At 42.3% G+C, this 27,619-nt stretch overlaps 1 protein-coding gene across 3 annotated transcripts in view; it reads right to left on the bottom strand.

The window, feature by feature from the left end:
• COL8A2 (collagen type VIII alpha 2 chain) overlaps positions 1-27,619 on the bottom strand; it is a 143,878-nt gene that overhangs the window by 90,649 nt on the left and 25,610 nt on the right. For 2 of the 3 annotated variants that reach the window (XM_088672285.1, XM_088672287.1), the window contains exon 2: positions 18,699-18,789. The exons of the other annotated variant lie outside the window; for it this stretch is intronic. The gene's annotated coding sequence lies outside the window, so the exon portion shown is untranslated. The remainder of the gene's footprint in view (positions 1-18,698; positions 18,790-27,619) is intronic. 3 annotated transcript variants of the gene reach the window in all.

Raw genomic sequence — 27,619 nt, 5'->3', positions numbered from 1 at the left:
AAGGCTTAGTTGTTACCAATTAAAGAGCTTAAGTTAAATCTCTCCATTAGGTTCTGTATATTGCTGTATATTGGTGGGGGGTTGGGAGGTAGAATCCAGATCCTAGTCTTGCCTACAGAGGCAACATGATTGCTTATTTATATAGCTTTCCTAATGTGAAAAGCTGTGGGCACATTATTTCACTTACCCTGCTCAATAAATGGTTATTATACCCATTTTATAGATGGAAAAATATGAGACAGTAAGCTGCAAAGACACACAACTTCTTTGCAGTGAGATACTGTAAGCTACAGTAAGACAGGGACCCAGGTGGCGCTGTGGGTTAAACCACAGAGTCTAGGGCTTGCTTATCAGAAGATCGGCGGTTCAAATCCCTGCAACAGGTAAACAGCGTTTCCGTGCGCTGCTCTGGTTTCGCCAGAAGTGGCTTAGTCATGCTGGCCACATGACCTGGAAGCTGTCTGCAGACAAACGCTGGCTCCCTCGGCCTATAGAGCAAGATGAGCGCCGCAACCCCAGAGTTGGGCACGACTGGACCTGATGGTCAGGGGCCCCTTTTCCCTTTACCTTTACTGTAAGCTACACATCCAAAAGATTAAAGCCTGGTGCTTTAATTTAACGGGCCTATTTGTTCTGGTTTTCTCCAGCTAAATGTCCTGTAATACATTTATCATTTAAACTGCTAGCATGAAGTAAGAATTCTATCAAGGCAAAGAATTATCCATCCTCTACTTGATTATATTCCCCATTCTGACTCCCTCTGTGCTAATCTCTCACAAACTTGAAAGCCTCATCACCATCTTGTTCACTTACGATAGCAAGGAGTGTCCCATCACTTTATCCTGCTGCTCTTGCAAATCATGGTCACCACTCCTGTTTTTTTAAAAAAGCCCTGGAGCTGCACTCCCTTGTGCTCCTCCTCCATTATACCAATGCCCATAATTAGGTAATGGAGGTACTTACTTTCTCAAAATGTATAGTGGTTTTTAAGACTGTTTGCAGTGTTGGACCAACCAATCTTGCATTAGTAGTACTTGGCAAATGAGAGGTCCATTGGTCTTTCTTGGGAACTGTATAACTTGTTTTCTTCTTTTAAAAGCAGTTAAATAGGTGCTTGAAGCATGGCTGTGCCTATACGCTGAAAAGCGGGGCCATAAATGTGTCTGGCTTGTGATGGGAAGCCTCAATTAGTATGGAAGATCTGCAAAGCTTTTGCCTTCAGGGACCCTTCTCAGACATTACTTGATAGCTTAGACGACTTTGCAAGAGAATTAAGACAAATTCAAAACCAATAGGTCCATCAGTGGTTATTAGTGTGGTGGAACCTTTTAATTAGCAGAAATAATAATCCTATTTTTATGTTTTTAGCATTAATATAGGCTTCGCAGAGAATTTTGTTTTTTGCCAGTGTTTAAATACTGTAAAAATAAGTCATTCCTTTAGTTTGGGGGAGAGGAGACAGAATTCTGTGCAGATTTATTTTTAGGGGGAAAACAACCCTGCAGAAGTGGGGCAGAATGTACATAAAAAGAAAAAACTGCTAAATCATATAGACCTCTCTCCCAACATCACAACAAAACCCTCTTCACCAAGTATCCACAGTTCCTACAACATCTCACTCACCCTTTTCCTCAGTCAACAGGGAGTTTTCATGTTCTGACATCCTGGCCTCCATTAACTCCAGCACAGAGGTGAGGCTATTTATGGAACATTCAGCACCAACAAGAGAGGTCCCTGACTTCTTCTTTGCTCTGCCACCCAACATGGAAAACATAGCTCTTATTTTTAATCCTGCTGGTTGTTATTCAACTGCAACGGATTTCTATATGTGAGCAGCACAACGGGCCAAAGCAAATGCAGCTGCCAGGAAGCCGTCCATGCAAGGTGAGAAGGTAACACATACGAGGAGTAAGTTGTAAGGTGCTTTCACTGACCCACAACATTCAAGCTTAAGGCAAGATTAAACATCATAGCAGACAGCTATAGAGGTGGTGTTTTCTGAAAAGAATCAGCAGGTAATGTGTACATAACCCTTCCAGCACATGCCAATTTAATGTTGGATTTTAAATTGTTATAAAATGCCCTGGGCCTTTAGTGTAGGTAATAAATAATAATGATAATATTTCTGCCTGTGCAAATTCTCTCCCCCAGCTGCTTTCCCCAGGAATTGAGCTTATTCCTATCTCAGAAAAAGATACTAAAAAATTAACAAGTTGGGGGCATTTTTAGCCACATAGGCTGGCAGATGCAGAAAGTATTAAAAGTATGATCATCTAGAGATGAAGGAAGACTCCGTTTTAAATCCTCCCTCCTTCCCCACTTCCTATAGATTCCCCTAAATTCTAATTGTTATTGATACAAAATACTTTTTACATCTGGTCACCAATCTAAGCAATACACGCTACCATACATCATTTCATATCTGAAATACAGTGGTACCTCCGGTTACAAACTTAATTCATTCGCTACCAGGAGCATCTACTTCCGGGTTAGCAGAGCTCGTTACCCGAAGTGATCGTAAGGAGAACGGTACGTAACCCGAGGTTCCACTGTAACTGGAATAATTATGATAAATATACTTTGTAAATATATTCAGAAATGTTTGTCTGAGTTTGTTTTATTTTTAATTTTATGTAATTGTTGCATGACATACGCTCTGATGTAAAGAGCACTAAAGCAAGCAAAGGATAATAAAAAAATTCCTTCAGTAGCACCTTAAAGACCAACTAAGTTTATATTTTGGTATGAGCTTTCGTGTGCATGCACACTTCTTCAGATACCTGAGGTATCTGGTGCTACTGAAGGAATTTTTTTATTTTGCTTCGACTCAGACCAACACGGCTACCTACCTGTACCAAGCAAAGGATGTTGATCTCTCACCTCCCTCTGGCATAACCTCCAACATTTCTCCAATGAAAATAGAGACATTCTATTCCTTAATAATAATTTTATTATTTATACCCCACCCATATGACTGGGTTGCCCCAGCCACTCTGGGCGACTTCCCAACATATATCGAAGCATAATAAAACATTAAACATTAGGGGCGGGGAATCCCTATACAGGACTGCCTTCAGAAGTCTTCTAAAGGTTGTATAGTTACTTATCTCCTTCGCTTGGGCATTACATAACTCCATACCTTCTGTCAGGGGGCCTTCCTACAGGGAGCTTCCTCCCCTCTTGCTGACCAGCACTTCGCCCACTGAGCAGCAGCAGCAGTGGGTCAGGTGAGGGGAATCAGGAAGTGAGCGGGACGGAGATGTCAGGGCTCAGCGATGTTGGAGAGCCCCTGCGCCGCCAGGACCAAGAGGTGGAGGGAAGTGCCCGAATTAAGGCACACCACCAAACGTAAGGTCGGGAGGAGGCATTTCGGGGTGCCCAAACTCTTATGCTGGTTCCGTAGCCGGAAACGTCCACTCCCGGATTCTGCGAGTGACTGAGAGGTCATATTTTTTTTGCTATCTTTGCACTGTAAATACTATGCACAATAAAACTCTTAAAGACACAGCAGACTTGGACGTTGTTACTCAAGAGTAGCCACAACAGCACCCTTGTACCTTCCAACATTTCTCTGATGAAAACAGGGATGTCCTACTATCCTCTCCAATACTCCTCTGATGAAAATGGACATCCTAAGGAAAAGTGGGACACCCCAGGATCAAATCAGAAACCAGGGTGGCTTCTGTAAATCTGGGACTGTCCCTGGAAAATAGGAACACTTGGAGGGTCTGCTCTGGTCAGGCAGTGACACCATGTAGGATCACCAGGGCCAGGAGGATCTGTAGGATCTGGCAACTGTCTAGCAGTATCTACCCCTGACGACAGCCCAGGACTGGTGTATTTGATTTTGCAGTGGTGGGAAACAACTAGACACGAAAAAGTGCTGCTCTCACTGTTTGGCAAAGACCTCTCAGCAGGGGATAAATAGCACCCTGGGCCAGGATTGACTTCAGTGCCTGCTCCCAGACCCAATCACCTTTGCAGAACCACCCTGAGGGTTTATGGAGCATCACCTCAACTTTCAGTCCTGTAGTCACCATCCTCCTTTCACCAGGAGACATAATCAGATTTGAAATAAATGTTCTGAGCCACTGGAATTCATGTAGTGCTATTACCTCAAGCCACAGTTCAGTAGCTATTCTTACTTCAGAGAGACCTATGGCTCAACAGCCTACACACCCTGTTGGTCAAGAGGCTGCAGGAATGGAAGCAGGACCCCTGCTGTAGCCTTGGGCATATGCCCCAAAATGTCAACCTCTGACACAGACCCTAAAAACAAACCACAGTTGAATGTTGCATTGGGCCAATGTTTGCATAATTTCCTCTATTGAAGGAAGAAACTAACACCACATGCCAATTAGAATTTGTGCTCCGAGTCAAGTTTTTATTGCAGAACCAAGTACCTGATAAAATAATTACCAGTCCTGTAGTGCTGTTAGTAACACTTATGTTCCTCCTCCCACTCTGTTCTGTTCAAAATTAAAGGGGGAAGGGTGGAGAGAGAAATTACTGCAAGCGTGTCTGTTCAAAACAGATACAAATAGTTTTGTTACTCCCATCTCTTCAGAAAAACTTGCATATGCACAGATTTCTTTCATAATGTACATGAATCAGGCTAACAGTGAGACTGGAATATCTCCATGTTTTCTGGGGAAATACAGTTAAAATGAAACATTTTAATTTAGGCTTCTGTTTATGTACAAACAACAGGTAGGGCAAAGGGGAAATTGGTGAAGTAATTGGACAGGATTGTGTGGGCAGAGGCAAGACAGATGGGAGGAACTTAGTCAGCGATGAGGTGGAGCTTTGAACACCACCTATTTCCATTGACACTGAGCTTGATACATAATGAGGCTTGATTAAGCAATATATTTTTTCTAAGTCAAATTGGATTCCATTGGATTCCTAATAACATAGCATGGAAGGGTTCCAATGATCTGTTTCCAAGCCTTAAGAGTAGGGATAGGTGAATATGTCAATATTCAATTTCAGTTTCTCCCAGTTTCTTACTTTTCCAATCTTAAATTCAATTTTCCACATCTCCATTTCAGTTCTGTGATATTTTTTTAGTCCTCATGAAAATTCATCAGCATATTAATGCACATTTCTCCTAATACATTTTTCCTAATACAGTATTACACATATTTTTGTAAAGGAAATTCTTTAAAATACATCTATAATGCACGCTATTTTCCACATACACATATCAGTACACCTTACTCTAGTACATGCATTTTTTTCCTTTTTTGGTTGGAAGTGCACTGCAAAACTTGGAGAAGTGTGAGTTTTGAAGAATAGCTGTGTTTCAATTTGTGATTCGATTTTGAAAGAGCAAATTAAGTGGCTTTGCTTCAAAATGCAAACTGAATGAATGTCTCCCCCAACATCCCTATAAGGAGCAGGCTGTGCTTCCTCTACCTTGACCACAGGTATGGGAAAAATAAACTTCAGACTATCCTACTTATAGAAATCACTGCCTTTTCCACAAAGCCTACACTTACAGTGCCTTACTAGTGCAGACACGATCCACCCGCCCCACAGCGAGAGAAAGGAAGGAGAGGAGCAGTGACTTCCCCCCTCCCCACCCAGGAGCATAATTAATGTGTTTGTCCGGAGATGGGAGTGGGTAGTGAAATTCCAAGGTGATTGACTAATATTAAGCCCAGACAAAAGGCCCCATGAGTCTCTGCTGTGGCCACCTTCAGGGAGCATTTTAGCAGAGGCCATTTTCATAGAATAACAAATTGTATCATCCAAAAGAAGGAAACTGCGGAACAGCATCAACTCGCAAGTCCCACACACAAAGAGCCTCTTGTCTTGAAACCTCTCACCCTCCCCTCCTTCTCCCTCCCCCCTTCCTTCCTGGTGCTGCCGCTTAAGTGCAATTTCACCTTCAGCACCATAGCCACCATCACAACCACTCCATCCTGCGAACAAGTTAAGGCACAGTAAAAGGCTTCATGCAGCAGTATTCTCAAATCGAAAGTTCCATGCAGACTCCAATGTACAATCGATGTGGGGCGTTCTCCATCAATGAAGGAACAGGCCCTTCTCCCATAGATTTCAACCTGTAGCTCTGTCAAATATATCAGGGAGCTCCTGGAGCGAGATAATTGTGAGAAGTGCATACTGACAAGAAACTGAGGGTGCAACTGAAATTTCTCCTTGGGTTTCTGAATTAAGATTCCTCCCAGGGCCAGTCCAAGACATTTTATTGCCCGTGGCAAAGGATAAGAGGCACTCCCCTTACATTCCACGTACAGAAGTTGGGCATCAGGGGCCGGCGTGGGCTGTTTTAAATCCCCTGGCAGTGGGGTCCTTCAGAGAAGCCTGATTGTTCCCTCAAGCCCGCCCCCGGAGAGCCCCACCCTCTGTGCCAGCCTGCCATTGGCCAATTCGGCAGACTGACGCAGAGCAGGATTTCAAGCTCGTATTCCAGCAAGGATCAGGCTCTGGCACCCAGCCCTGCATCATTGGCAGGAGGGGAAGCACTGGCCATCCCGCAAAGCTGCCACTAAAGGGGGTAAGCGGACTTCCTTCGATGATGGCAGTGGGACAGCATCCTCCACAATGGATGGCCCCAGCTAGATTAGGCGCCACAGGGCAGGCCATGTGGCACACATTTAATTTCATTGCACAACACAATTTTTTAAAAATAATTTAAAATATTTTCTTTTAAAAAATCTGCAATCTACTCCCCATTCTCCAGCATCTACCTAACAGTAGTGCTGGTCCTGAACCCTCCAGTGTCACATTATTTATTTCCAAATTTTGCACAGAAAGCTGTGCGATGCACAATTTGCCACACTTTTCACTTCCTTCTTTTCACGTGCATATTTTCCACTGGCAAATTATTTTTGCGCAAGTGAACTGTCACACAAAAAACACAATCTGAATAACAGAGTCATAGAGTTGGATGCAATGTAACCATATGCATGTCAGCATCAAGGTTCCTTTTCTACTATCATGCAGTCTTGACCCAATACTGTGATATCATAAAATGAACCTTGATATGAATCATTATGCAAAGAGAAGAACAAAGCAGAAGTGTCCCTTGTCTCTCTCCCCCACCCCCACCTCCATTTGCACTGGCCATTGAAATTTTGATGAATAAAATTAGGTCCAATTGTAATATCCAAGGAGTGAGCATTTGGGGCGTGGAATACCCCATCCATTTATTTGCCAATGACATCCTTTTAATCCTAAAGAAGCTTGTCCCTGCTGCTAAAAACTTTAACTGGTTTTCCTGCTGTTGCTGGCCTTGAAATCAATTTATCCAAAACTGTTACATGTTTAAATCTTCCCAAAGACAAACACAAACATATATTTCGTTACTTCAAGATTTCACACTTGCTATGGAGGATTTCACTACCTGTGCATGATCTTACCAAAAGATCTTAGACAGCTCTGCAAGCACAATTTTGAAGACTTTGTGGGCAAAGTTCTGAGCTATTTTATTGAAAAGTAGTATTTTAAACTTCCATAGTTGGGCCACATCACAGCTCTTAAAATGTCTACTTTTTCAGTTTCCTTTCTTATTTCAATCTCTCCCTTTTACGCTCCCTCTATTATGGCTTAGCAAATGGCAACATATCATGAATTTTTTTTGCAAATAACAGGAAGAGAAGTAGAATAACAAAATACATACTATATAGAGTTAGAAATAAAGGGGGCCTCAGCTTTCTTAGTTGCTTCTGTTACTCAAATGCTTTTCAGCTGAAACATCTATGATATATTGTAAGAAGTTCAAAAGGTATCCCACAGGTCCAGGTGAAAACTTCCCCTCTGACGCCATCAGTATGGGGTCTTACCTTCCTCCTGACACTGTCCTGACTAGTTAAGGAAAGTTAATGATCCAATTTTTGAATGCATTTTGTCAGTTTGGAAATGGCGTTCTTGCTTTGCCCCTTGCCAATCATCAGCACTCCCTTTTCTTGATCAACCTAGCTTCAGTAATAATAACCAATATGCCCAGGAGAGAGAATGGGAATCTAAAGACCTATATACTGTGCATATAGGGAGGTCGGTCACTGATGCATATTGACAAACAAATTTGCAAGGTCACCATGAAAATTGGTTGCAAAAAACACAGATTTTGTCATTTACACAAGGATTCACAGGTGTGGTGATGTACACAACATACATAAGCTTTTAAAGGGAATACTTATAAGATATATAAGTTTCTGTTTGGTGTGTCCATGGAGTCTAGAGTGGCATTGGAATATATGTGGGAAGGGGATCAAGATAAAAATAGGTAATTCCAATTGGGAGCATTTGTGGACTCCTCCGCCCCTGAAAACAATTTCAGCTGCATCCAGGAGGTGGTTCTCAAGGTCATATTTAGTTGGCCCTGGACCCTGGTGAAACTTCATCATAGAGTGTTGGGCCTTTCATATGTGGTGGAACTGTTACACACTTTTAGGCAATGGTTCTCACTACAATTTTCAACATCATGAATCAACTTCCAAATCCAGAACCCTGTTTTGTGCTGTTAAATAGTGAGCTAGATATCTCTGTGCAACACTATGAACTTATTGATCTATTGTTAGCAGCTATGCAAGCAGAGGCATTGCTCCATTAGAAAAACAAAAACAGGTCATTAAAAGGATGGCTAAACAGAATCTGGTCTGCAGGGCTCTCAGAAAGACTTGCCATGACAGCGGGTCCATGGCACTTCAAAGCATAACTGTTTTGATGATGATGGTGATTTATTTCTACCCTGCCCATCTGGCTGGGTTTCCCCAGCCACTCTGGGCGGCTTTCAACAGAACATTAAAAACAGAATAAAACTTGAAACATTAAAAACTTCCCTACACAGGCCTGCCTTCAGATATCTTCTAAAAGTCGGATAGTTGTTTATTTCCTTGACATCTGATGGGAGGGCGTTCCACAGGGCGGGCGCCACTACCAAGAAGGCCCTCTGCCTGGTTCCCTGTAACCTCACTTCTCGCAGGGCGGGAACCGCCAGAAGGCCCTCTGTGCTGGACCTCAGTGTCCGGGCTGAACGATGGGGGTGGAGACACTCCTTTAGGTATACTGGGCCAAGGTCGTTTAGGGCTTTAAAGGTCAGCACCTTTAGACTTTAAATGTTTAAGTAGTTTAATCCCCATTTTAATGTTTTGTTAATAGAAACAACTGTCAACTCAACAGTCAACCAAGCGTCACTTTGAAGAGTTATTTTTCCATTTGTGGCTGCTAATTGAAATAAATCTGGAGAAATCTAACAGTTTTGGAAAACCTAAAACCAAGGGGTAGAAGAGGAAAGAATGATAAATATATCTGAAACATTCAGGTCTCTGCAAATAACCAGGCTAGCATTAATTAGTTTCCAAAAATAAATTCCAGTTGGCAATTTGGGAGCTGTTTTCTTTTGTTGGATTTTGAGAAGATTAGAGAGGCAGAATTTGCCGACATTGGCCCAATTTGCATGTCACAGTAGGCCATGGCTAATGGCATACCATGAACCAGCAACATGTAAGTGCACATTGCATGAATAACAAGCCAGGAAGCTTGGCTTATCATTATGTCAGAACCTGGCATCACAGTTTATTTCTCCCACACAAACCACAATTGTGAAGCCAAGGTTTGTTCTTGGCCTGCTAATCATAGTTTATTCAAGAGAAACAAACCACAAGCCTGGTTTTGACGTTATGACAACCCAACCTTCATGGTTTGCTGCTCCTGCTCATGTGAAGGAAGGAATTAAAAAGGAGCAGTCAGACATTACTATGATGTGCAAACTGGGCCACTGTCCCCTGGTGGTATAGAGGAAAGAAAAGAATGAATAGGGTTTATGTAGAGTCAAGGGAGAAAGAGAAATTGGTTAAACGCAGAGGCAAAGGTAGTTTCATGTAGTTAGGTAGGCTTGCAATTGAGAAGGTGGACTGAAGAGTTCACAGCCTCACGAGCAGCTGGATTTTGAAAGAAGACCGAGTGCAAGATGGCACAATGAACACATTTGGAAAGGGGCATTTATGGGGCAGCAAAAAGAGAACAGGCAGTCATGATAAATAGTAAGCAAGGTTCAGCTGTCTGAAGTGCTGGACAGTGTAAGGCACTCTTGGTATTGAACTCAGGGCAGACAAAAGAAAGCATTTCTTCACACAGTGCCTAGTTAAACTATGGATGATGTTGTGGGGGTCATCAAAAGGGGATTAGCTAAATTCAGGGAGCACAATGCTACCAATGGCTATTAGGCTATGAGCCATCTCCAGGATCAGAGGCTGTTGAAAACCAGCTGCCAGGAAACCCAACAGCAGAATGTTCTCCTTATGGGCTTCCCACAGGTAGGTGGCACGTAGGCTGGTTACTGTGTGGAACAGGATACTGGACTAATTGTGTCTTTGGACTGATGCAGCACAGATTTTCTGATGTTCTTGTGTGATGTATCTCAGCAGGGGTGAAGTAATACAAGGAGCCAATGCAGCTTTTCTTGTCCTTTACACCCTCCAACTTGAGCAGATGGACAGCTTGCCTGGCTAGTGCACTTCTGCTCCAGTCTTCTGAGGCTGACAGATTATACCACAGCATTCCTACACACAACTTTGGATTTTTTTTTTTGTAGTTCTGAAGAGCAATAGCAACCAACAGCACTGTTAAACAAAACGTGCAGTCATTAAAAAAAAGTGTTTTCAAAAGCTCCCTTTCTTCTCCTGGACCACAATTAGAAAATGGGTGCAGGATTATTTAATGACTCCAACTTAGATCTCCTTTTGAAGAGATGCTTTGGCAAACTCCAGTCAAATAGAGCCGCCATCCAGGTTTCTCTGAGGGCAGAAAGCTGCTGATCTTTCATTTTTGAGTGCTTAATCATACCCAGTAAAATGTAAAACCTCAAAACATCCAGAAAGTTGGATGCATTAAGGTGGAGTGAGGGAGCAAGAACTTAAACCGATTCTTACATGGTTTTATTGAGTTTCAGCAGGTATATTTAATAGCTGTTCTGTTTTATACTTTTTTCTTTACTTAAAAGTTACGTGTTGTCCCTTGGTTAGTTATGGTTGGTTTTAGTTCAATGGCAGAATGTCCAGGTGACATTTTAGTTTAGCTATTTATAGCCTACTTTTATGAGCAAGTTGTCTCCAGAAAACAGTAAAATTTCAATAAAACACACAACAATTAAAATACAGCAGCTACTAAAGGAAAGAGCCAAATTAAAATTGGGGTGGGGGGAAATAGTCTTCAGAGCCATGTCTGAAAACTGGCAATCTGGAGCCGTGGTTGGGCTCACTAGGGAGGCCATTCAACAATTAAGGCACCACCACAAAACAGACCCTGCTCCTGATTCCTGTCAATCTTCCCAAGAGGAGAGCCACTGGTGAGACATGGTTACTGTATGGAAATCATTTGGCCAGTTAAGGAGATGACTCAGGGTAGAGAAAAGGGCAACTTTTTATTTTAAAAAAGTAAATAAATTGTAATATGGATGCAGCATGCTTGAGAAGTCCAAAGGTCTATCTCATCCAGCATTCTGTTTCGAACAGTGCTCAGCCAAATGCTCTGGGAAACTGACAAGGTGGTCACCAGGGAAACTGTCCTCCCCCAGCTACTTGACCCCAATGTCTGGCATTCAGAGGGATGCTGCCTCTGCAGATGAAGGATCCACTTAGCTCTTTGATAGGCCTCTGCTCCTCCATGGATCTGCCTAATCTCTTTTTAGTAGTGGGACACAAGAAAGTACTTCTTGCAGAGCATGAGTAATGGTGTCATTTATCAGAGTGTCATGGTAATTGACAGCCATCACAGTGGGAATCAAGAGAACAAGAAGAAGAGTCAAGCAGATGCTGAGTATTTCTCTACCCTGCCTTTTTTTGGATGTGGTTCTGAATTCAGGTTTAAATGGTAACACTTTATTTCAAGTTGGTTTGCATTTCTTATTAAAAGCAGAAGGTTGCATTTTAGCTAACTGAAGGCCTTTTCTTAAAAGTAGCATAGAAATAATAAAATATATCATAAAGCAATATGAAACCATTGTTTACAACAATATAAAATTCATTTGGGAAAGTAATATGTATAATTGGTACGAGATGCCGGTAGAATTCTTTCTTCAGTACTAGCAATGGGACATCTTCCACTGTTACACCCTGTCTAATGGTAGGACCAGCCTTGTTCCCAATCAAGTGTGTATAATAAGATGGCAGCAAACAAGACTTTACTCCTTGAAACATTAGCAGATATAACAATTACAGCATACCAGATACATCAAAACTTAAAACACTAAATCAAAATCCTACTTTTTGGTTGGGCATTAACACCAACCAACCAACCAACCAACCAACCAACCAACCAACCAACCAACCAACCAACCAACCACAAATTCTCCCTTCCTTCCTATTTATTTCCCTTCTAGATATTGACACTTCTTTTAAAGTTACCAAATAAGAGGCCTCTCTCAAAGGCAGAGAAATGCTTGAAAGCTTCAGAAGGAGCCCAAATAAACACACAGAGACAGAGATTTAAGGCAACAGGGGATTTAAAAAAAAATTTTTTTTTGCTTCATTCCCACAGACCACCATCGTTGAAGAGTTTTGCTAGAGCCAGGAAGTGGAGATGAAATATCTCCCAATATGCCTTGTACAATCCCATCAGCGCTCTCTCTCTCTCTCTCTCTCTCTCTCTCTCTCTCTCTCTCTCTCTCTCTCACACACACACACACACACACACACACACACACACAGAGAGAGAGAGTGCTTCCTTCCCCAAACTGAAAGATTAAAGATACATTATGTAGGTGAGTAATTGATGGAGATCTGCTGGCGTCTCTCATCCATGGGTCATTTCACACAGGAAAGTTGTTGATGCCCTGGGCAGTTCAAATGACTGAACCTAGAACCAAAGACCCGTGGGTCTGGAGATATGTATAGTAAAAATGCTGCAATCTTTGTGATTTGCACAGTATGTTCTATTATACAGTATGCTATGTTATATATCTGTATTTTATAGAACTTTGTAAGTATTATTAATTACTATTATTTTGCAATTCAGATTTTTATTTAATTTGAAGAATGACAGGCAGGCAAATCTGTGTGACAAATTATAATACATATGACATACTGCTAAACAGCTGAGGGTCCCAAGGCTCCTCCAGATAGCATATTTATTAAGCACTCATCTCAATTTGCTTGCACAAAGCTTACGCAATTAGATTATATCCAGCCTTTATTGAGCATAAGTTTTGATTTGTAGGGCAGTTGTACAACAATGAACACTCATTTTGATTTGCTTGTGGGATGTTTATACCCCTTCCTGTTCATTTGTGGTTCATCTCACACTTTTGATTTGTAGGGCAGTTGTACAACAATGAACACTCATTTTGATTTGCTTGTGGGATGTTTATACCCCTTCCTGTTCATTTGTGGTTCATCTCACACTTTTCAATGCATTTCCCCATCACTTTTCTAACAAAAGAAAATCAAATCTGTTTCTTTTTAGTGGATTTCTTGTACTAGGACAACAAAACAGTCTGGAGGCACCTCTAATAACTAAGAAACAACATAATCTAATTCGCATTCTCAGAAACAGCCACTAACTCACTGCAATACTCACTCTTCACTCTGCTGCTGGATAATCAGTATATTATCTAGCTGATAATTAATTATCCTTAAATAAAAGTCACTATGTCACTTGTAGGGAGTGTGCGCATTTGAACCTGGCAACCAAAATACAGGGATAAGGGCATCCCGAACAGGTGTATGTGTGGTGTGGTTCAGCCTAGTGGGGGATTTGTGTGTATTGCAGTTCCTTCACTCTTCATTGGCCATGCCGCCTCCACCGGCCTTTGACCGAGTCCCTTTGCCAGAACCTTGCTACTGGTCTTCCCTCTTTTCCTTAACTAACTTCCTGGACTGCTTTTCTGGCCTTGGCCGCTGCTTGGCACGGACTCTGACATGGATTCTCTTTTGGCTCTGCTTCGTCCACCCTGACTAGATTCCGTTGTTTGTCTGTGACATCACTCCAGGAACATCCCTCTGGCTTTCAGCACTCAGAACAGACAGGATTCCGCTATGCTAACATGGAATCCTAATTTCCTATGTGATGCTTAAAAAGCATGTTTTGCATTTTGAGCCTAATGCAGCTAAATGGACTAGAGCATACATTATTTTCATGTTATTTATTTTTCAAATGGCTCTCTTCCACTTTTACATCCCACAGCAATACTCACGTGCCTTAAAAAAGAAAATAGTGCAAGAATGACTGGAGTGCCATACATGTTAAAAACAGGCATTATTGTGTTGTCAAAGACACAAGAATCATCTAATGCAATGCTTTGTTTCAAGGAAGGACCAATTTACCCAACAGTCTCTCCACAGATCAAATTAAACAATCTAGATTGCAAAATGCTACAATTAGGTCCAGTGCCACCATCTGGCACCCTCAGACATAAGCTGTAGCCACGGCACCCTAGCGGGGCCCAACTAGTACTGACATTTACCCTTGCCCCCACACTTGGTGACAGTGAACAGTCATTTCCCACAATGCCCTAGGAATGCCCATTGTAGGGAGGCTCTGGAGCATTGTGGGGAATGTATATGGCCACCTTCTACTGTCAGAAAGCCTGCAGATGGTGGCCCGCTTATGTAGGAAGGAGCTCACCAGAAAACACTTTGCCAAGGGTTCCTTCAAACCTAGAGATAGCCTTGCTACAAAGACTGCCTAAAGTTGGTCAATTGATGGTCCAAGGACCACCTGCAACCCTCAGACTAATTTTAATATAGGTAAGGGAAACCTACAGACAGACAGACAGACAGACAGACAGACAGACAGACAGACAGAAGAACAGGAGAGGATGGAAACAGAGGAGAAACCAAAATGGATGGCACAATGAGAGGACAACAGAGAAGTGACCTTTGCAAGAGATCAATTCAGACCACTGGCAAGAGCAATCTGTCCCTCCCCTTGTCATGTTTGACCAGCCCCTCAAGCTTGGACAATGACCTGGACAAGGAGCAATTCATCCATCCCTACCAGATTTATCCAGGCCAGAAGACCTGCATGTTCTGGATTTCCCTGGATTCAGAATATTCACATCCAGGACAGTCCTCATCAACTCCATGCTGTAAAACAAGGCCCTTAAAGGTGAAGACAGCTCCTCAAAGGGGACAGGGCCAACAGACTTGGATCTGTGCATGATGAGGAGCAGAACTTAGAAGTTGTTGGGAAGTTTTTAATGTATTTCTTTTTCTTCTTTGTTTTTATTGTATTTCTGTGGGGCTTTTCCATCTGTCTGTTGGGTTGCAAGCTGCTTGAGGTGTATGGGGTGTTAGGGGAGGGGTAATATCTCCGGTGGGGAACACATCATACTCTTTCTGGGTTAGTTTGTCCACCTTTGGTCCCCACCCTGCACTCAGCTCCCACCTATGGCTCCTAGTAGCTGTCAACATGTGACTGCGGCCACACCCTGGGAACAACTTTGACTGTCTCAAACCCTCAGAGAGTTAGGGACTTCTCCTGCATGTGTAGACAGTCTCTGGCAGATTGAATGGACAAGACCAATAGTGGGTCCAACGGTCAAGAAGGCAGTTTCTGTTTGTGCTGTAGGGGCAGGTGGGGCTTGTCAACCTGGGAAGGTAGCCCATCTAAGAGAAGGAAAACTCAAACCCTAAACCTCAACTGCCTTCTAGGGTATCTTTGGGAGAAGAAAAGACTAAGGCGTAAACACGACATGCCTCCTTCTGGCAACTCATGCAGCTAAGCTGGTACCGAACGTATTACTCTGCTTTCCTTTGGATCACATCAGCGAGGCCGAGAGGGAGGTCATGTCATCTGGGCAGCCCAACTCCATACATACACACTGCCCAGGCTTACACCCTGTGGAGGTCACTTTGGTGCAGCTAATGCAGTAAAAACAACATGGGAAGCAGCAGTTATGAGCTACCAGTTTCTGCAGCCGCAGCAGGTGCTACAATTCTACACTATTTTGACTTCACCTCTAGAGGAGCACTCCATTGTCTCTTGATATGGACAGATACCAACAACAACAACAAAAATATGCCCTTAGTTCAGACAACTGGGAAACAACTTCCAGCACTCCTTTCTCTCATTACATCCACACGGCCGTGTTGTTCTGCATGTACATTATGAAGAGTTTTTGAATATAGAAGAAGTGGGCTTCTCTCGAAGCTTGGAAAAGCAGCTGCTCCCCAGATAACAATGGTGCAGGTGCTTGGATGCAGGCCACATGAGAGGCCTCACCCTTGTCAGAATGAAACATGTTCCCCTGACACTTTTTAAACCCTGTAATCCGCTTCTTATCCATCATCACACAGTGTTTTAAAACAGTCTTGGGACGGATAAACTGGGTGCCGCAGAAAGATTTATGAGGAAATAAGCCTCTGTGATACCCTGGTTAGTGTTATATAGGGAGCTGAGCCCACTTGGGCAGGAGAGTTAAGCAGATGGGACATAATACTATGAAATGAAGAAAAGAAAAAAGACAACCCAACCAACCAAATGCATTGTGAGTGGAAGAAATCATTCCAGGGTCCAGAAAGGAGAAAATGCTTTTGCTGGCTACATATTACTCTAGCCTTGCCTAAGATTAAAAACAACAACAACAACACCACACACACACACACACACACACACACACCACTTCCAATGTTACTTGAGAGTGCTTTCCAAGGAAGCCAGCTTGTACATTCATTTTCGCGTGGGATTCAATCACATATCAGCAAATTCTGGTAGTGCAATCAAAGTAGATTTGGAGCTCTTGTGTAACAAAACTGATTCCCCCCCCCTAAACCTGAACTTTTTATAATAAGGAAAGTGGTGGAAAATGCACTGGAAAGTGTAAAATAATAATTGTTTGACATGTTTTCTAACCTCTTCACAAACATAAGAACGAATGCCCAATACACAGTGAAGAAACAAATCAGAATACATCCTCAAGAAACAAGTTGTTTAGAGAAGTTTGCATGTGCACGAAAGCTCATACCAAGAACAAAAATAGTTGGTCTCTAAAGGTGCTACTGGACAATTTTTTTATTTTTTTATATATTTCTAATGTTTTATCGTGTTTTTAATATTCTGCTGGGAGCCGCCCAGAGTGGCTTGGGAAAGCCAGTCAGATGGGTGGGGCATAAACAATTTTATTATTATTATGTTTTCTGGAAACAACCTCAGATGATGAAGTGAAAACTCAAGTGATGAGTGGATGAAGCCTGAGCATCAATGGCATAAGAACATTTGTGCCCCACATTGCATTCCACTTTTCAGTGTTTCATGTTCTGAAGGTCAGTGCTCAGAGATATATGAACATATGATGTGGTTGGAAAAAATGCTTTCTAATTACAGAAAAATTTGGAACTCAGCTTCCTTTGTGTGGGGTTGGGGAGAGTAGCACCGATTTCAGATGCAGCTGCTAAGCAAAATTTCCATGGGGGTGATATTTTTCTCTCTCTTCCCACCAATTTTTGTTTTACCAGACTTGGATCTCTGACAATTACACTATACATTCACATGTGGAAGGGCTTCATGCTTCAGCGGTTGATTTTCTTGACGCACGCATGAAGAAAGGGTTCCTAATAAAATTATTTATGTGGACACTAGATACTTCCAGATGTAAAAGCCCTTTCTTCTGAACCCCAGACATCATTTGGAGGAACAAGTAGCTCTTTACAAGTTAGGATTTCATAGGAAGGCACACAGAAAGGACCCTGGAATTCTGCAGAGATGTTTTTATTGTGAGTGCGCACAGGAGGTGCTGAATACTTTAGCAAAAGCCACGGATCCCCACCCCCCAGTCCAACCATGGCGCTACAGCTTTTGTAGAATTATTTGCATCTTATTTCTCATATTTATAATATTTTATTTAAAAAAATATTTTCTTAGTTTACAAAAGTACGTGCATTGTCTCTTTTCCCAGGTTGTATACATATAATCCAAGGCATTGGTGTTGTATCCAGAATAAGGTTGGGAAAGAGCATAGAGAGGGGAGAGGAATTCATAATATTTTTTTAAACCTATCTTTCAGATGCCTATGCATTCAAGGTGGCTTGCATCAATAAAAATTACAGAACCACAATAAAACCACGGCATCAGCAAAATGTAACAGGTGCCTGCCTGTATGACAGATAAAGCAACCATCCAATCAAAACATTTTTTCCCTACCTCGCAGGGCAAAAGCCTGCTGGAACAGATAGGCTTTAACTAGCTGGTAGAAAACAGCAAGAGTGGGAGGAAATGAATAGCTAAACCTCATGCAGTACAGGGTTCCACTGTAAGAAGATAGTCACCAATGTTGCTTCCACCAAAAGCTAATGGTTTGGAAGAAGATAGAGTATCAAAACTAAGGGTTTATCCACACTCTGCTCTTCACAGGCACAGTCTGCAATTTAAAGCTCTGTGTCCAAGCACACACCCCCAGGAGCTTTCTACACAAAAACTTGTCCTTTAAAGCTCAATCAGAGCAGAAACCCAAATTGACGTTGCTCCAATTCAGCTTTAAAGAGTGGGTTTTCATGGTAAGCTCAGGACACAAACAAATGCTCAGACACAGTGTTAAAGTACAGACCTGGAACTAGCAGGGCAAAAGATAAGGGTGGATAAGCTCCAAATTCTCACAAGCACCACTCAAGTAGTAGCAGTTGCTAGAGCCCTAAGGTCATTATTATTTCTTTTTAAAGCATTTCTACCTCAGAAAAGACTCACAGAGGAGCTTCCAGATTATTTAATAATCAAAAACAAAACACTGCCCCTACCCTCAGACAGCAGTTTCCCCCAGCCTTATCAGAGATGCTGGGGATCTTAAGCAGGTCAGGCAGCTGCTCTACCGCTGGGCACAACAGCCATCTGGGAAAGAAACAAAAATGTGAGAGGAGTAGCTAACTCAGACCCAAGGTTTTAAAGTTACAGAGTTCTTATCATAACCAGCTGAGATGAGAACAGTTCAGGGAGAAGAGAAACTGAAGGGAGGGTCAGAAAGTAGACTGTGGACAATATAGCAGTGAACTGTAAGGGAGACGCAGAGATCTAAATAGAGACCATTATTTGTATTTATTTTTTATTGAGATTTGTCATGGCCAATGGCTAGTACAATAAAGTTATTTGGATTGGTTGGATTACAGGAATACATTCTATATGCAACTACTTTAGAAGAGTCTCCGAAAACTGCAACTGGTTCAGATAGCTGCTGAAAACTTACTGGGACCCCTTTACACTGAACCTGTGACAGCTGCACTGGTTACCCGTTCACAATTCAATATACTGGCGATTAGCTTTAAATCCCTAAATGGAGGTTGCCAGATATTGGGAACCTGCGGCCTTCCAGATGTGGCTGGACTCCAGCTCCCATCAGCCTCAGCCAACATGATCAATAGACAAGGACAATAGAAGTTTTAGTACAGCAACATCTGGAGCACAGAAGTTCCCCATCACTGGTGTAGATCCAAGGACTGCTTCCTACCATGCTATCCTGCCTGCTCCCTAAGATCTGAAGGAAGTTCCTTTCCCTGTGTCCTGTATAGAGTGAAAGCATGTAAGAGTGGAACAAGACAGAGGGCCTTTTCAGTGGCTTTACATACTGCACAGGTAATACAGTCTTCCACCCACTGCCACATCCCTCATTGTTTTTGCTGGTTTACTGAAGACTGTTTTATACTAGCAAATTGCTTTATGTTATTTTGTAATTGTAACTGCTTTATTTTATTTTATAAAAGCAATGTCTTATGTTGTAAGATGTTACAAGTGGCATCTTTATTCTACAAGGTAGGAAATGAAAGTTTGAATAAAATTAATACATAACATTTCCCCACTGAACACCTGCCTATTTGCTTTCTCCCTCTTAAGGGTTCCAAATGTAAACATGAATCCGAAAACTGGGAAAGGAAGGAGGAGATATGAAGAGATCTTGTCCACTTCTGAGTATTTACAATTTAGGTGCTGGCTAGGTTCTTATGTCACATGGAACCAAGCACAAGGAACCTCAGGCCTGGGGGTAGAATATAGCCCTCAAAAGCCTCTCTACTTGGACTGGAGGATTCTCCAGTATCACACTTCCCCTCAAGCTACCCCTGCTCTCTCCAGGCCATGTCTCTCACTGGCCCTGCTTTGCACCCTTCCTTGGGTGTTTTTGCCTGGCTGGCATTCAGAATAAAAGTGGCAGACAGGGAAAGAATGAAACACCCACATGCATTTGAATGGCAGACGTTCATGAGTTTGGAAATAAATCAGAGCTGGAAGTCAACTGCTTTAAATCTGTTATGCACTTGAATCTGTCTGTTGCAAAGCAGAACTGTTTGTTTTCTAACATTGAATTTGTGCCCTGCCTCACAGAGGGATGGTGGTCGATGCCTGGGAGCTGTAAATGGATTTTTAAAAAATAATCAAGCCAAACAATAAAAGCACAGATTTGCTCAACACTGAACTAAGATGTGAAAACCAGGGCTACATGGATAAACCAATATTCTCAGCACAAATTATATGTTTCCAGAGGGAGAATACAATACAGTACTTCTTTAAAAACAAACAACAACAACAACTCTATCTCCAAAAACATTGTTATTTGTTTTTGCCTGGAATGCCATCTTCTTTTGCTTTGGTGTCATTTCCACCTTTTTGGGGGGGATTTCCCTCTTACACACTACATGAGCCCAGACAATCAGAGATCAGATTGTGAATGATGTGATGTCATGTCCAGATTTAGCTACATAATAACATCTGAGGACAAATTAAGCCAACTGATATTGAGAACATTACTGAACAGGTCTCATGGGTGATGCCAGTCAATCAGATGCCTACTTCCTTTACTCCAGAGCAGCTGAATAGTAAAGGTAAAGGGACCCCTGACCATTAAGTCCAGTCGCAAACGACTCTGGGGTTGCGGCACTCATCTCGCTTTACTGGCCAAGGGAGCTGGCGTACAGCTTCCGGGTCATGTGGCCAACATAACTAAGCCACTTCTGGCGAACCAGAGCAGCGCACGGAAACACTGTTTACAGGAGCCAAGTGACTAGCAAAAGAGAAAGCTACTGAACATTTTCACAAAATGACCCCTTTTTCATCTCCACCATAAATGAAACCAGATTTCCAGATTCACACATAAGATTTCACATCATCCTGTAGCCGACTTTCCAAAACACTGCAGTAAAAATATGACCAGTGTTCGAAACTCCCATTGTTCTAGGCACATTTTGCGACAGGGAATTTAATTAGTGCAAGCAGTTTCTGAGCTCTGGGTGCATTACTGCGCCTAAGATTTCAGATTAAAACAGCAGAGTAGAAGGGAAGGAGGACCTTTTTTTTGCCTCCCCACCTCCAGCAACTCTGAAGATTGGAGGAAGAGACCCTTTTAAGAATATTAGGGGGATGGATAGGGGAAAGACTAGACCCTGTGAAAAATGAAAACAATTATCTTAGCTACAGTTCATCAAGAACCCACCTAGACAATCCGTTGTTGCACCCATAACCTAGGTTTAAGGTTCCATTTAGCTCCTAGCTTTCACATCTTAACTCCTAACACTGAATATGACAGTATAAAAGAAGTAGAAGAACCTGGAGAGACAACTAAAACATAGAAATAGAAATAGAATAGAAATACTTTATTGTCACTGTATCACTTGTCTACAGTGAGATTAAACGAGCCCCCCATCCCCCCCAATCTCTCAGTCATTGTTACACTCTGGGTGCTGTCGTACAACCACCAACCCTGAACGTCAGCTGCAATGTTGCTGTCTTCCATTCAGCAGCCTCATGGCCCATGGGTAGAAACTGTTCTTTAACCTGTTGGTGCGGCTTATCATGCTTCTATATCTCCTGCCCGAGGGCAGGAGATTCAAAAGGTGCTGGCCAGGGTGTGGGTCATCCCTGAGAATGTTCCTCGCTCTTCTGAGGCAACGGTCTCCCACGATAACATCTAGCGGACTCTACGATATTGTGTGCTGTCTTCACCACCCTCCGTAGGGACTCTCTGTCCATGGCTGTCAAACCAGCATACCACACTGTAATGCAGTATGAGAGAACACTTTCTATCGTGGACCTTGTTCTTTTGCAAGACCCTAAGGAAATGAAGTCTCTGTTGGGCCTTCCTAACCTCCTGGGCTGTATTGACCTTCCAAGTTAGGTCTTCACTAAGATGGACTACCAGGTATTTAAAGGAAGAGACTCTCTCCACATAGCCCCCCCCCCCCGATATACAACGGGGCTAGCTGCCCCCTCTTCCTCTGAAAGTCCAACACCATCTCCTTTATCTTGCCAATGTTTCAGTGCACTATGTGGATACCTTTTGAACCTCCCCCCTGTATGCAGATTCGTCTCCGCCTGTAATTAAACCCATTATGGTGGTGTCATCAGCAAACTTAATAATTGCAGTAGATGGGTCAGATGAAATGCAATCATATGTATACAACGAATACAGGTATGGACTTAACATGCATCCCTGTGGAGTGCCAGTGCTGAGCTTCAGGGAGGTAGATGTAACAGGTCCAATCCTCACTCTTTGTGTCTGATCTCTCAGAAAGACTTTAATCCAATCACAGATGTTAGAAGAAAGGTCCAGGTCTCAACTTTCTGATGAGAATGTCTGGAAGGATGGTATTGAAAGCTGAGCTATAATCAATAAACAGCATTCTGACATAATTCCCTGGTCTCTCCAGATGACTCACTGCAAGGTGAAAAGCTGTAGCAATGGCATCATCTGTTGACCTATTTCTAGGTCATGACCTAAAACATGACCCTATATTCCTAAAGAGTTGACACAAGATAACCCAACCAATGAGTACACAGACTGCAGCCATAATTATGAGCCAGTTTATACAACACAACCACTTCAGAGCACGGCCGTGGTCATTTAGCATGTACACCATGGCCTCAAATAGCAATTCTTGGATCACAGAGAGCTTACATGCTAGAGAGTTTCTCAGCAGCCTTGTACTCTAGCAAAAGTTGCACTTTTGTGACCATTTTGGTGCAATTCATTCCGGGGCAGCATGTGAGTTTCCAAGTTCCAACTATCATCCTTCCCACAGGGGACATTGTGCTTCAAGGGGCATTATTTCAGACTCCACGCTCAAAACAACTATTATGCAGTTTTGCCGACAGTCCCACAAAACACAATTCAGAATTTGATGGTTTATTACCCACTGGGGCAAATTATCAGGTATTGGGATGTTTGTGTGAAAGAACTCTTACAGAAGCAACAAGAGACGCAGAAATCAAGATACATAAAGTGCCCTTTAAATGTACTAGAAACTGCATTTTGGTATCTATGCATTCAAAGAGACCAGCTCCTCTCCGCATTGTGTCACAATTTATTACAACAAATGGAAGCAGTTGGCAAAAAGTTCATAGAACAATCAGAGCACACAGAGCAATGGTTCTAGTGACAACCAGGTCTTAAACCTTAATTTTGAAGTTTCCTGGAACCTGAATTCTAGTATTTTTCATATGGGAAGCAAAACTTGGGAAGAAAGTACTAAACGTTCGAAGAATATACTTCAGATTCATTGGTCCTGACTGTAGCTTTTCATGACAAATTATTACTGTGTGGTAGATACAACACTTGTTTTTACAATCTTGTTACTCACTCTGAATTCTCAGAGACATGGTGGGCTCAACCGTTATCATAATACCACACCCCCAAAAAGCAAACTTCATTTGAAGTTCAGGCAGACAGGGAGCACCTTTTTAATCCCAGTTCAGGATATATAGCCAAAAAGATGAGGAACCAGGCGCATGGGAGAATCGGGTCTGCCCTCAGCCTCTTGCCAATCAATTTTATTCCTTCTACAAAGAAGCAGAAACTTTCATTTGGGATTGAGCTATATGTTTCAATAAATAGGGGACTGTCACAGAAAATGACAGCCCCATGTCAAGTTCTTCCTCTCAAAGCCTTGTTCTAAAATCATGCACATCATTCTGCTGTGCATTTCTATGCCTCCAAACCATACTGCAGCACAGTAAGAAAAAGGGCAATGTGGTGATATCAGGGCATGTTTGGGTACATGTTTACAGATGGGGGAGAACTCAGCACAGGGCCATGATCTTCTGCAACATGTAATTCCACCTTCAGCAACAGAAAGCCAAATACTGTATGTAAAGAGTCGTCGTCCCCCCCAAAAAAAAAAGTGTCAAGAAAGATTTAAATTTGTGCCACTGCTGTTTGATTCTTTGGGCATTTTTTCCACACACTGTCAACTTTTGCCACATTTGCAAAGCACATGTTTAGTGTTTACAGAAAACTTAATAATAATTCTGTAAGAGAAATATATTCTGCTATATTCCCAAGTGAAATATATTTAACTTATTGGCATCAGCTTTTGGGAAAGTGATCACATTCAGTAAAATAATTCTATAAAACTAACTCTGCACGTCAACATCCCAGTAATTAACACCATCACCACCCCTGGAGATGGAACATTGAGCCATCTTTAACAAGAGTCCCATCCTATTTCTTCTGGGCAGATACTGTTCCAAATATTCTACCTGCCAATTTCACCACACAAAGGACACAAAATGGTGGCCATGATTCAGAGTCTTTACACACAGCTAATCAACACTTCACCAGCCCTCCTACTTGCGGCAGGGGGAAAAAAGAAAGAAAGAAAGAAAGGAAAAAAGCAAGCCTTTATGAAACTTATAAAGGATCTGACTGGGTGGCAGCCAAGAGCAGCATTAGTTACCCTTTAAAAATCAACACATTAAATACTTGCTCTTTTTTTGTATCTTAAGGAAATGCAAATTCTTCCATTCTGAGCTCCCAATGCAGGCTCTGTATCAAGCAAGAAGGGGGGACCTCCCACTACATAAATAAGGCTTTATAATCTATAATTTGGTTGGAGTCTGGAGTCAATCAAGCCACTCTCCCGCTTTCCAAATGAACAACCATCCTCTGGCTGCAACGAAAAGAACAAGCTTCCTCAACTCTTGTTTGCTCATTAGATCAACTTATTTAATTTAAAGGTCAAAAGATTCCCCTGAACCACCACCAGCCCCCTCAGGAAAACACACACTTAGTTGCCCAATTCAAACAGCTACCACCTATGAAAGAAACACATTTTACCAAGATTGAATTTGGGAGCCTGCATCTTTTACTGGTTAATGAATGGGCCATACCTACAGACTACAGGGGATCTAACAAGAAGCCGGGAACTAACTGGCCACACAGGAATCTCTACCAAAAACAGGCCTGCAGAACCAAGCCAAATGCAACCCACCTGCCAGGTGTTTGATAACTCTTTTCTATTTAGCAGGCAGGAGTTTTATTGATGCACTGTTGGGCCATCGTACTTGGCTGGTGGGCTGCTGTGTGTGGCTCAATGAGTCACACAACTTGTGCAGACCCAACCTAAAAATAACTGCTCGAACTTTCAAGTGGCTCGTGTTTGAGAACAAGGCTTATAAAATTGTAGAAACGACTTGTTTATACCTATATGGCGACAAAAATTTATACCAGGTGTTTCTGAAAAGTAGCTGAAGGATAAGGAGTCACCACAAGAACATGTATAGATATGCCTTAGTGTAAAATTATGAACCCTCCCATAATCTCTCTCTATAGAGTTAATAGCCCATGCCATTTATGCTCTTGGTGGTAGTAGCAGAATGTGTCCTTATGTTTACTGCTGTTTCCAAACTTATTTATATATGTGTGTAGCTCTGAGTGGGTCAAGTGAAACAGTTTGAATAGCTGCTTGAATGTTTGCAAACTGCAAAATGTTTGCATATAGTGGGGAGTGGGATCACTCTCTGCCTTTCAGCAGAGCCTCTGCAAAAAGCCTGTGTGCATACAGTCAAAGCACCAGTACAATAATTAAAGATGCAAAAAGCTGTAAAGTCTTCAGCTTCTGTGCAGATATACTATGCTGAATGTGCAGAATGAGACAAAGTTGTTAGGTGCAATCCTGCTCCCTCCTCTTATGCGAATTTACTCAAGAGCAAGGGTGGCTTCCAGTTGTTGCCATGCTGGTTGGAGCTGAGGTGATGTGGAGACCGACAACATTTGGAGGGCCACAGGCTCTGCTTCCTTCCTGCTCTACATGCATTTTTCATCTGCACTGTCACAGTACATCCCTTGAACAGTATAAAATATTGGTCTGAAATTTGACGTGCATGTTCAGAATGCAATGCTACCATTCAGCTTTAACAATATGCCAGCTCAATCTCTGCACCCATTTTTAAGAGGGAGAGAAATGCAAAAAAAGTTGTAACCCATCACAACCCTTTAAGATTGAAATATGAAAATGAAAGTATGTGACCTGGTTCAGAACCCTGTTCTACATTTCATGTTCAGACACAAATTTGGCCCTGCCATTTTTAAGGGTTTCAGTTCAGAAAAGACACACAATACATTGAAATGGGATAGCAAGGAATACTGAACATTATGATTTACTAGTTATACTCTAAGGGGCTCAGAACCCCCACCAACCCATTTTAAAGTAGCTTGATATTAAATTGCTCCAAGTCCTAGGTTCTCAGACACAAAGGAATGTAAATCCAGAGAAGCACAGTGAGAAATTCATAAGTGCTGTGGAGCTTTTAAACCTTGAACAGCAAAAGAGAAGAGAGCACTGCAAAGGAAGGAATAGGTGAAAAGAGGCCAACTGGTTGTAAACAATTATTATCACATGTAAGAAATCAAACCACTTTGGCCTCTTCTTTACCATGAAAATAAATAGTTTAAAAAAAAAACAAAAAAACCCACTTTGACCTGACCCGAATCTGAAATATATTTGGCACACGGATGGAAAGTAGGGAAATCCAACTACGATAGCACAGGACCAAAAAATCTAACTGTAGGAGAAACAGTTCATAAAACATCTAAATAGAAACATATAATTTTATAGTTAGCAGGGACTCCTGAGGGTTATCTAGTTCAACCCCCTGCAATGCAGAATCTCAATTAAAGCATCCATGAAAGATGGCCATCCATTTTCTGTTTTAAAAACCTCCAATGAAGAGTATCCACTACCTTCCAAGGGAGTCCTTTCCATTGTCAAACACAGGGGTTGGCAAGGTTTATCTTGCCTGGGCCAGATCGGTCCTATGGAGATCCTTCCATGGGCTGGATTGCACGCAAGCGCCTGTGCATGTGCAGAAGTGCATGTGCAGAAGTGACTCTGGGTGTTTGCACGTGTGCAGATGTGATTTCCGGCGCCACAGAAGTGAGTCCCCGCACCAGGCTGGTTTAGCGCAGCACACGAGCAGGCAGCTCGGTTCGGGGGTGGCTTGTGGGCCGGTCAAACAACCTCCGCAGGCCGCTTTTGGCCCATGGGCCTTAGGTTGCTGACCCCTGCTCAAACAGCTCTCTTACCGTCAGAAATATCTTCCTGAACAGAGCAAGCTAGGCAGTACTGCAACACCCAGAAGCTGGCACCTATGTTTCACAGCACACCGGAATATATACTGACCTCCCCTATATTCAGCTGCGTGATAAATATCTGGCTTCCCAGGTGTAGGGCATCTAGGTAAAAAAGGAGGATAGGCAGTCTCCACTTTGATTACATGTGTACAAGAGGGAATTTCAGCTGGGGATGTTTGCATGGCAAGCTACAGCTGCTGAAATTTTCTATCAAGTGTGAAGGAGCACCTGTCTCCAGGTACTGTAATTTTGAAAATTGCTAGGAAGGCCATTTAGCTATGATACTAAAAGAAAAGACATATGCTAACCTGCAGCCAATTAAATTATAAA

Source organism: Zootoca vivipara, chromosome 6, assembly GCF_965207765.1.
Source record: "Zootoca vivipara chromosome 6, rZooViv2.hap1.1, whole genome shotgun sequence".
Classification (NCBI taxonomy): Eukaryota; Metazoa; Chordata; class Lepidosauria; order Squamata; family Lacertidae; genus Zootoca; species Zootoca vivipara.
The sequence above is the reverse complement of the archived record's forward strand: the minus strand, read 5'-3'. Positions and strand labels throughout refer to the sequence as shown.